We start from the raw sequence: 9,857 nt of genomic DNA, 5'->3' as shown, positions 1-9,857 counted from the left end.
TCCTGCTTATTTCCTGAACTCATCTCTACTATTAACAAGCCCACCCATTGCTGAGGTACAGCTGGATGTTTGTCACAACCCAACCTCACTTTTGCTCAGAGCTTCCCTGAAATAGTCATCAGCAAGGCTGCTTTATCATGGCATTTTTAGGGAGTCACAGACAGGTCATAAACCACAAGATCACATACCACAGGCATCATTTTATAGCCCAAGTAATCTTTGTGTTTGCATTTTCATTGCAAATGAATGAGGCTTGTGCTTTGATAACAGTGAACAAAGCTGAACATACTACAATACAGCAGCTGCTGTTTTACAGCGGGCCTTTATAAACTCTTTTTTAACAACTTTCTTCACTGTTTGTTTGTTAAAGTTCTTTTTTTCATCTAGGTTGGGGAAGGGAGAAACTTCATCGCCTCTGGAGATATCAAAGATTCTGCTAGGAGTTCCTTGGTCTGGTTGCCACAATGTTGTTGCTGAACTTCTGATCTCTGTGATCTTCCTATGCAGTCAAGAGGCTTGTCTACACAGGGATAGCCAGAAAAAATAATATGAATTAACTGAAGGTGTGAATTTGAAATGAATTAGGTAAACCACATCAAATCAGTAAGTGAAAACCATCATTCAAAATTAAAGTGCCCTTAATTTAGCTTAGTTTAATTCACTTCCAAAGTGAATTAAACTAAACCAAAAAAGGCCACTTTAACACTGAACAACAGCGTCCACACATGGATTTAATGTGATTTAACTAATCCACTTAAAAAGTTAATTTGAATTAATTTTTCCAAGTGTCCCTTTGTAGACCAGTCATAGATTTTAACTTGGCAGAACACAAGATTATCAGTGTAAGTGGTTCAACTGTAACTGTCACATCTACTTGCCCATAAGCAACAATCCCAAAATGTCAAAAGCCATGATGTATACCTAGAAATTTAAAAAATCCACCTGAGAAATGTTTCTCTGAGGCATTTCAGGTGGTGATAGCAGTGCCACAGATAGCATGGCTGTGGACAGTAGCAGCTGGAATATATAGTAGGAAAAATACCTATGAGACTAAAGTCCTATTGCAAAAAGAAGTTGGATTGATTTCCCCCACTGGATTTTACTTGTTTACACTTAGTCTGAAATCTTGGAAGGAAATGTAATTAAATTATTACTTTGTTGTCTTAGTTTGAAAAATAATCATATCCACTGGGAAAAGCAGGAAACTTTGGAAATGTAAACAAGTTGTTTTCAAATAAGTTCAGTTTCTTATCATGGTGCCGCCTTCTTCTCCCTTTCCCCTACTCTCTGCCTAGTATCTCCTGTCATGTCTTTCTGTCTTCCTTCACCTTTTCTTTCCTCCACAACTTCCTTATTTCTGTTTCAAAAACCTTCTCCCCCAGCCCCTCAGCTCCATGTTATCAAAGGCTAATTAGTTGCCACTTTTGCACAAATCTGGACATTTAAGGAGCTTGTCAGTTTACGGAATGGACCAGTCTCACCTGCTAAGAAGCATCCTGCTAATTGTACCTGAGGTGAGATGAGGTATGAGTGATGAGGTATGTGTGAGATTAACTTCTCAGTAACCCATGGGCTTTAACAGGTCAGGGTTACTATGCAATGCTCAGAAGGGCTTCTGAAGTCCAGTGGCTCTGGATGGATGGGCTGTTTGGTGAGCTGCACTTCTGATGAACAGTAACTAACTGATCGTTACTAAGGCCCAGATCCACAAACGTATTTGGGTTTCTAACTTCCAGTGACACCAATGGAACTTAGGAACCTAAATACCTTTGTAGATCTGGGCCTGAGTGACATTAACTGATTCCTTTCTACAGACATCCTAGGGACAGGAAAAAAAACAGTGCACAATGTCCATTGCTAGTTTTTTACTCTTTCCCAGGACTCTTTGCAGTGGTATAATTGACATTGATTGACAGGAACTGACTAGATCAGTGGTTCCCAACCTGTGGCCTGGGGGCCAAAATTGACCCAGGGGGCTTTCAAAGTGGCCCACAGCTCCCTTCCTGCTGGCTGCAGAAGGGAGCCATTGCCTAAGGACCCAGGCAGAGCGTGTTTCAGGGGCCCTAAAAGATTGGTGCAGGCTCCTTGCTGCAGCCAAGGGGATGGGAAATCAGCGCTCCCCTCCTCCTGGCTGTAGTAGGGAGAATGGCAAAGTGCTGCATCTGGGTCCATAGGCACTGGGGTCCCTGCTGGAGCGAGGCGGAGGGAAGCACTGATCTAGGGACCCAGGTGGAGCACATAGGAGTACAGGATGCATGTGGTTTCCCTGCTACAGCCAGGGGGATGAGAAATCAGCGAGTAGGCAGCCTCCTCATTGAACTCCTTCTGACTGGCTGCAGTGGGGAGGGGGCCATGTTGGCAGAGACTGGTGGCCTTTCACGGTTGTAAAAATGATATCTGTGGCCCTCGAGCCAAAGAGGTTGGAAACCACTGGACTAGAGCCTGCTGCATACCACAGCCGCCCTGAGGGAAGGGGGGCCTGCCTAGTGTTGTGATTTCCCTACCAGTGACTTGCTTGCTGCTGAGTGTGACTGCTGCAGGTGGTGTCCCGCCTCCAAGGTGCAACTGCCAAGTACAAACCTGTGGCCTTGTGTCTCCAACTGGGGACCTGGCAATGATTTGTTGTGAGCATGTCACACATGGAGGAGAATGCAGACAATGTCCTACCCCCCAGATAAACCTAGTCTTGAACCACCCACAGGCTTGAGGGGAGTGGAGTTGACTGTTATATGGCAACATAGATTCCGTAACTGAATGTTAAAACGGATGGTGGAGAACCAGCAGCCGCTTCTGTAACAGATGGCAGTCCAGCTTAACAACAGGAGCAGCAGCTATGGCTGGCACAGTACGTTTTGCAAATTCAAGGAGTTATCCAGAGTTTTCCTATGGGCCCAGCCCTCATGACACCAGCTGTGCCAGTTAGGCTAACAAAGACAGGCCTCAAGGATGACCCTGAGGCCTTTCTCATGACTTTTCGAAATGGTGAATGTGGCTGCTTGAACAATGGCCCATCCTGATGGCTCCTTATTCGACAGTGGTGGCACCGGCCATGTAACAGGGACTTGGTGCGGTGGTTGCCCAGAACTATGCCCAGGTCAGAGCAGCCATTTTGGATTGCCTGAATTTTACATTGACCTGTCATCAATGTTTCTGGGAGAATTCTCTCTTAGGAGTCCTGCACAGTGGCTCAGAAATTGCTGGACATCTGCAAGCAGGGGCTGAAGCCAAAGCCATGAACAGGGGGTTGGGCTGCAAAACTCATATTGGTGGAGCAGTTTGCTCAAATATTCCAGGCAGGGGGTAGAGATTGGGTTCCAAAACACCATCCAAGATTGTCTGGCTGATGGAAAATCTCATGGCTGCTTCAGGGACACCTAATGAAAGCCTGCTCAAGAGGGAAAGAACTAGCCAGGGAGACCAGCATCTTGGGAGCCCAAACCCCAGACATGAACCTGCTGCCCTGAAAAGGACCTGGGAGATCATGTGGGGGGAGACTGGCAGAGAAGCCTGGACACCCTAGATGAGAACCTGGGCATGACAGCATGAGCTACCTGAAGTGCCCCAGAAGGGAAAGCCAAGGTGCCATGCTGGTTTGCCTGACAAAGGTTTGAAGGTTAGGGACCCAACCCACCAAAAGCTGAGGTCTGCTTTTTGTGGGGGCTCACAGGTCACATGTGCCAAGACTGCCCCTACTTTGAGAGCAAGTATAGGCATGTCTGGACAGCAGAAAGTGAGGCATGCAAGCCCCCCGAGTAAACTGACCATCCCCATCCAAGTAAATGGGACTACGATGACAGAACTGGTCAATGCAGAGTATAGCCAAACCTTATTCCAGGACCACTTGGTAGAGGACATAGGACCCCCTAAGGAGACCATTTATCTACAGTGTATTCATGGCAATATTAAGCTCTACTCAAGTACGCAGATCCAACTGACCATACAGGAACACACAGGTCTGGCCTCAACCCTTGCCTGCCCACTTAATTTGGGTCAGGATTGAGAGTGCTTCGGAGAGGTACTGAGAAGACTTGGAGAAGCCCCAGAACTCCTCTTATATTCTGAACAGGGTTGCCCAGAATCTCATAGAGGTAAGTGAGAAAGCAGGGCTCACAGAGGGGAGTTCTGCCAATAAGAGGCTCCCTCAGTCTCCCAACCAAGTGAGGAGCCAGCGGCGGCAGCTCCCCCCCACCAAGAATCAGGCATTCCAGCAAGGTTGGCTGTGGTGAACAGGGAGGTAATAGATCTCTATCGAACCAGCTTATATCCATGATTAAAAATCCAAGCTGAGTGGCTTTACTTCCTAGAGGTGGACAGCCAGATGGGGGAAACAGAGACACGGCTTCTAGTTCCCCGGCCATGTTGTCAGGAAGTCCTACACCCAGCTCATACCATACCATATGCAGTGCATTTAGGCCAAAAAAGAAAAAGAAAATCCAGGCCAGACTTCTGACCTGCTTCTTCTGGCCCAGAATTTATAAAGAAATCAATGACTTCTATGCCCCTTGCCCAGAGTGCCAACTAGTTACTCTTAAAAGAATTTCAAAAGCTTGTTTTAGACCCTCTCCTTTTGGTAGACACCCCCTTTGAAAGAACAGGGATGGTCCTTGTCACACTGGCTGGATCAGGGGGAGCATTTATGATATTGTTTGACATCAGTATGTCAAAATCATAAAAATTCATGTAAGATATGCCATGTCAGGTACTGTCAGAAAGGCTATAATGTGCTAAGTAAGATGATAATGTTTATGTTCATGTGTTATATGTGTAACGGAAGTTATGGATATGTTTGAGATGTCTGTATTTCAAATTGTGCGTTCTGGGACACACCCCAGACAGAATGGCTGCAGAACAATAGCCTGCTTAATGGCCCATTAAGACATTCCCAGGTGCAAGAGGCCCAGGGGGAGAAGCCAGGGATATACCTGATGAGTCACCGGCACTTGCCCATGTGACTCTGGACTCCATTTTGGTTCCTGTAAAATTCCACAAGCAGCATGTCAGGGGCCAGAGGATATATAAAGCAGAAACCTTGGAATCCATATTGTCGACAATCCTGTTCAGCTTTCAGCAACCTATCTACCTCTGGACCAAGTCATCTGCAACTGAAGCTGTGAAACAAAGGACTGAGACCCATCCAGGTACTGGATGTGCACCAGAGGGACTATACAAGCCTGCAAATTCCACAATTCTTCTAGAAACCTGATGTATATGGACTTTCAAATCATTTGTATGTATCTGATTGCTTTAATATTTCTCTTATTGTTTGTTCCTTTCTTTTTATAATAAATTTTAGTTTTATTTACTAAAAGATTAGCTGGCAGCTTGATATTTTGGGTAAGATCCAAACTTATATTGATCTGGTACTGTGGCTGACCCTTTGGGGTCAGGAGGAACCTTTTTAGTAAAGAGCATAAAGTTTAAATAACTAGTCTCTTTACTGGACCTCATGACTGATTGGGAGCCAGAGACTGAAATGCAGTAAAGGGGGCTGTGTGTATTTGTATTTTGGGCTTCTTGATAACCAGTGTGGAAAATCAGAAGCACTGTTTGTGGCTGGTTGGGAAGTCTGACTTCAGTGTCACCCACCAGTGTTGGGGAGAATCTGCTCTCCTTTTACAACCTACCCTGACCTTGGCGTTTTCAGGTGGCTACCCTAGGCATGGGAAGGGTCACAGTCCTGCTCAGGCCAACTGCTCCCACTCCTCCTATTTGCTGTATGGGAGCTTCCGCAATCGTCCACTGGCTTCTCCCCCTTCAGACTCCTATATGGGAGGGAGCTGCAGGGTAGCTTAGACCTAGTACAGGAGATGTGGTAGGAACAGGCTCAGAGGGCAAAGAATGTAATACAGTAAGTACTTAACCTCCAGGAGAGGCTCCTTAATAGTTAGCAAGCACAGAAATGAACATATAACAAGAGTGTTTGCTTGTGTATGTTTAAACTCAGGGACCAAGGATTCCTATTGCTCCCCAGAGTGGAGTCTAAGCTTTTGGTGAAGTGGCAGGGGCCCTATGAAATAATACAGCAGGTGGATCCACTGCATTATGAGACAACCTGACAAAAAAAAGGGACACAAGTCTACCATGTGAAACCTTAGAAGGCCTAAGACAGCTTGTTCATAGCCCCTTATCCACCTGAGCCAGAGTTAGGAGCCCAGGTGTCCACCTTTCAGGCAAGAGGGTCCATTCAAGTAGGGGAGAACCTCCTGCCACAGCAGAAAGCCCAGGTTCAGTAACTCATGACCTCCCTGTCAACAGTCTTTTTGCCCCTGCTGGGGTGATCCTATTTAATCTACCACCATACTGAGACAGAGGCAGGGCAATGAGTCAGGGAAGTACCACACCAACTTCTCAGGAAAATGTGTGAGGTTGTAAAGCAAGAACTCCAAACCATGTTGGAGCTTCGAGTTAATAAAAAGTCACATAGCAAGTGGAGAACCCCCATCACATTGGTATCAAAACCACATGGCACTACTCCGTTCTGCATTGATTTCAGAAAAGCTAATGCCATATCTAAATGTAATACATACCGTATAACCAGAGCAAATGAACTGTTAGACCAGGCTAAATTCATTACACTGGACCTCACAAAGATACTGACAGATCTTTCTTATACCAGAATCCCATGAGAGGACTGCCTTCTCTACTCGTGGGCTGCATCAATTTTGGACCATGCTTTTTGGCCTCCACAGAGTGCCTGCAACCTTTAAACAATTGATGAAACAAAGCCTCCAGCCACATAGTCTGTATGTCCCAGCTTATTTTGATGACTTGGTCATTTATAGTTGGGATTCAGAGACTTGCCAAAATCAAGTAGCTGATGTCCCTAATTTTTTTCTTGAAAAATGCTGGGTTGAGAGCAAACCTCAGCTAATTGCAAAACAGAAAAGGCTGAAAGGGCCAGGAAAGGGATAACAAGCTGCTATGGGTCAATTAGTCCCACATTGCTACACCTGCCAGACCTGGAAAGAGAGGAGAGCCCAGCTCAATTGGGAGGGAGAGCAGACTTCACTCTGAGAGAATGAAGTTTGGCTGGGGCCAGAAAATGACTAGAGATTGCTGCCTGACACAGCCTCCTTGAGGAAAGGTTTTGATTTCCTGCAGTGACTTGTGTGTTGTTGCTGGGTGAGACTGCTTCAGGTAGTGGCCTGCCTTGAAAGGGGTGGCAACTGAATAAAAACCTGTTGTCTTATGTACTTATCTGTGGACTAACAGTGGTTTGTTGTGAACCCAGAAGCAATCCTGTCACAGTCACTCTTTAGAGATCATGGTATTAGCAGTTATAAAAATCTTGTATTTTGTATCTCTTCAGTGGAAACTGAGTTTCCTCATTTTAAAACCTGGAAATCAGTTGTCAAACTTAACCACATTTCTTCTGCCCCTAAGCATCCCACACTGCAGCATCAAATTATTAGCCATGATAAACGTCTTGACAGTAGAGACACCAGGTGAGAATCTCTTTTATTGAACTAACTTCTTTTCGTTCGACATACAAGCTTATGAGTTTATGCAGAGCTCTTCTTCAGGTCCTAACTTCTCTAATAGTATGGGACCAACACAGCTACCCCAACAACACTACAATTCTTGACAGTAATATTTTGCAATCTACTTGATGCCGAGTTCAAAAGGTTTCTTTACTTTCACAGGAGCTTTCTGGATGCAAACACTGAATACTGACCTGCAGTGACCCCTTATGGAAAGCAACAGAAAATGTCCCATAAGGAATAAACCTGCATTGGCCAAGGTTGTGTGGGAACTAAATGACCTAATAGGTTTTTCCATCTTAACTTCTATGAATCTTTGACCAGGGTTAGTTGGAAGTGCCTCAACCTTCCTAGGAATAGGTCCTGCCATTTACATGGAGGTACTGCTGCAAGGGAGACACATGCCATCCATTAGCACTGGCAGTCCAGGAGACCAGAACAGTTTCTCTATTACTGGAAGCAGAAAGTAATAATATAGAACAATCAACTCAAAAAATAAAATAGATTAAATCCCTCAGATGAGGACAAAGAATGGAACAGAAGCCAATAAATAAAGGGAACACAAAGCCTCACCTAATTTTTTACTTTAGCAAAACATATTTTTCACCCCAAAGTACAATAAAAAGAGAAACACCCTTTCCTTGAGAAAGTGAGATGAAATCTTTAATGATCACAAGCAATCAGGAACTTGGTTTTATGTCTCATCCAAAACATAACACCTCTCTGACTCTCCCCTTCCAGTCCTGCTTGGTCCCACCCCACAAAACACTCACTAGTATATTGGTTCAGTTTTAAGTCAGAAAGAGGGGCATCCCCTATTGAATTATCAGCATCACCTGCAACTGCATCTGTGGAAGTGGGCTGAAGCCCACGAAAGCTTATGCCTGCTGAAATTAAATGTGTTAGTCTTTAAAGTGCTACAGAACTCCTGTCATTTTTGCAACATCATAGATTTTCATTGGAGGTCTCTCATCCAAGTACTGATCAGACCTGACTCTACTTAGTGCTGACAAGGTCACAACCCAAGATTATATGGCTGTTGGCTTTAAGAGAAGTCTGTTGGGCGAATCTCTTTTATTTCTTCTTTTGTGACACATAGACAATATCCAGCATTATTTCTTTTCCCTTGAGTACCAGGGCTTGATGAGAGAAATACATTTGGTAACTGCTCCAAATTCAAAATTAACTGTGAGAAATCAGAAATATGACAAATTTCCAAACTCAGATAGGATGGGCTTCTACCCAAATTGGCAGGCACTTTGTTTGTATCCTTGGGACTGTATGATCTACACTGTTAACAGTTATTGTCAAAAACGCTCTCTGATCAGATAAAGTAAACGTAAGAAAACAATCAGCCTGCCCAAAGGTTTCTATTTGTTATGAAGACAGATAATTTTCTTTCCTGCATTAAATTATATGCCAGTTAAATTTCTCTGGAAAGATGGGAGTTGAGTGGAAGGTCAAGGAGCATCATCTTAGCCTCATTCTGTAGGACCAAAGGCTTCTCCACAGTTCAGCTTTAACATCCCTATCCCAGGTAAAACGATATTACGAAGCTCTTGAAAAGCCTCGTTTGCCTCGTCTTCATTATTCATGGACCAATTATGTGCTTCCCACCTATTGGTCTCCATCCCATTTAAAACAGTCTGCCCTCTAACTTTCCTTACCACCTGTGGCAAGATGCTAGGAGAAGGAAGTTGAAGATACTGCATTCAATTTAGGAGAGTTTATTCAATAACCTATCAGGCTCCTGTAGCTAAACTCCTTTCACCACCATAAAGCTCACTTTACAAAGGAAAAAGTAAGAAAACCCCCACAAAAATGTGACATCACTGTGTCCACTACTGTTCTCCATCCCCCTCACAAGGAAAATATCCCTAGACTGGAAATCAGTAAATGTCTTTTATAGCTGTTAGGTATAAACTTGGAGAAGTTAGAAACCATCCTGCTTCAAGAGATGGCCATATCACATAGCAAAACAAGAGGGAACAAGTTAAAGCCTTATGCTAACTAACAAAGGCTCTACAAATCAGATTAAAAAGGGGGGGATGGAGAGGAATCTTGGAGGCCCCTTGAGGGAAGAGGAATACTTGCAAAAGGTCTCCTTTAGGGAGAGGACTACTGGTGGCTCTATTCAGGGAACGGCTATATTCTTCTCCTCCTCCTCCTCCTCATGCCCTTCCGCCACAATCATAGTTTTTCCCTCCCAGTGTCGGGCACACGTGGCTTGCCCCATCTATAGCACTGGCAACATCTTCCATGGGTGCATGGCTGTGTCTCAGGCGGGCAGACCAACAGATGTTCCATGGTTTGTGTTTCACCTGCAGTCACCTGTGTCTGGGCCATGACACTAGCCCCGCGTCCGCGTATTGACTT

At 44.7% G+C, this 9,857-nt stretch overlaps 1 long non-coding RNA gene across 1 annotated transcript; it reads left to right on the top strand.

Annotated features, from left to right (window-relative positions):
- Positions 1 to 7,345: 7,345 nt before the first annotated feature.
- Positions 7,346 to 7,787, top strand: LOC137164461 (uncharacterized). The gene is made up of 2 exons (XR_010923037.1): positions 7,346 to 7,445; positions 7,644 to 7,787. It is a non-coding gene; the product is annotated as an uncharacterized lncRNA (long non-coding RNA).
- Positions 7,788 to 9,857: the final 2,070 nt, after the last annotated feature.

The sequence above is a fragment of the Emydura macquarii genome, unplaced genomic scaffold (assembly GCF_026122565.2).
Source record: "Emydura macquarii macquarii isolate MOO-44397 ecotype Brisbane River unplaced genomic scaffold, CSIRO-AGI_Emac_v2 contig_2676, whole genome shotgun sequence".
NCBI lineage: Eukaryota > Metazoa > Chordata > Testudines > Chelidae > Emydura > Emydura macquarii.
Note: the sequence above shows the minus strand (reverse complement) of the source record. Positions and strands in the feature narration are given on the sequence as shown.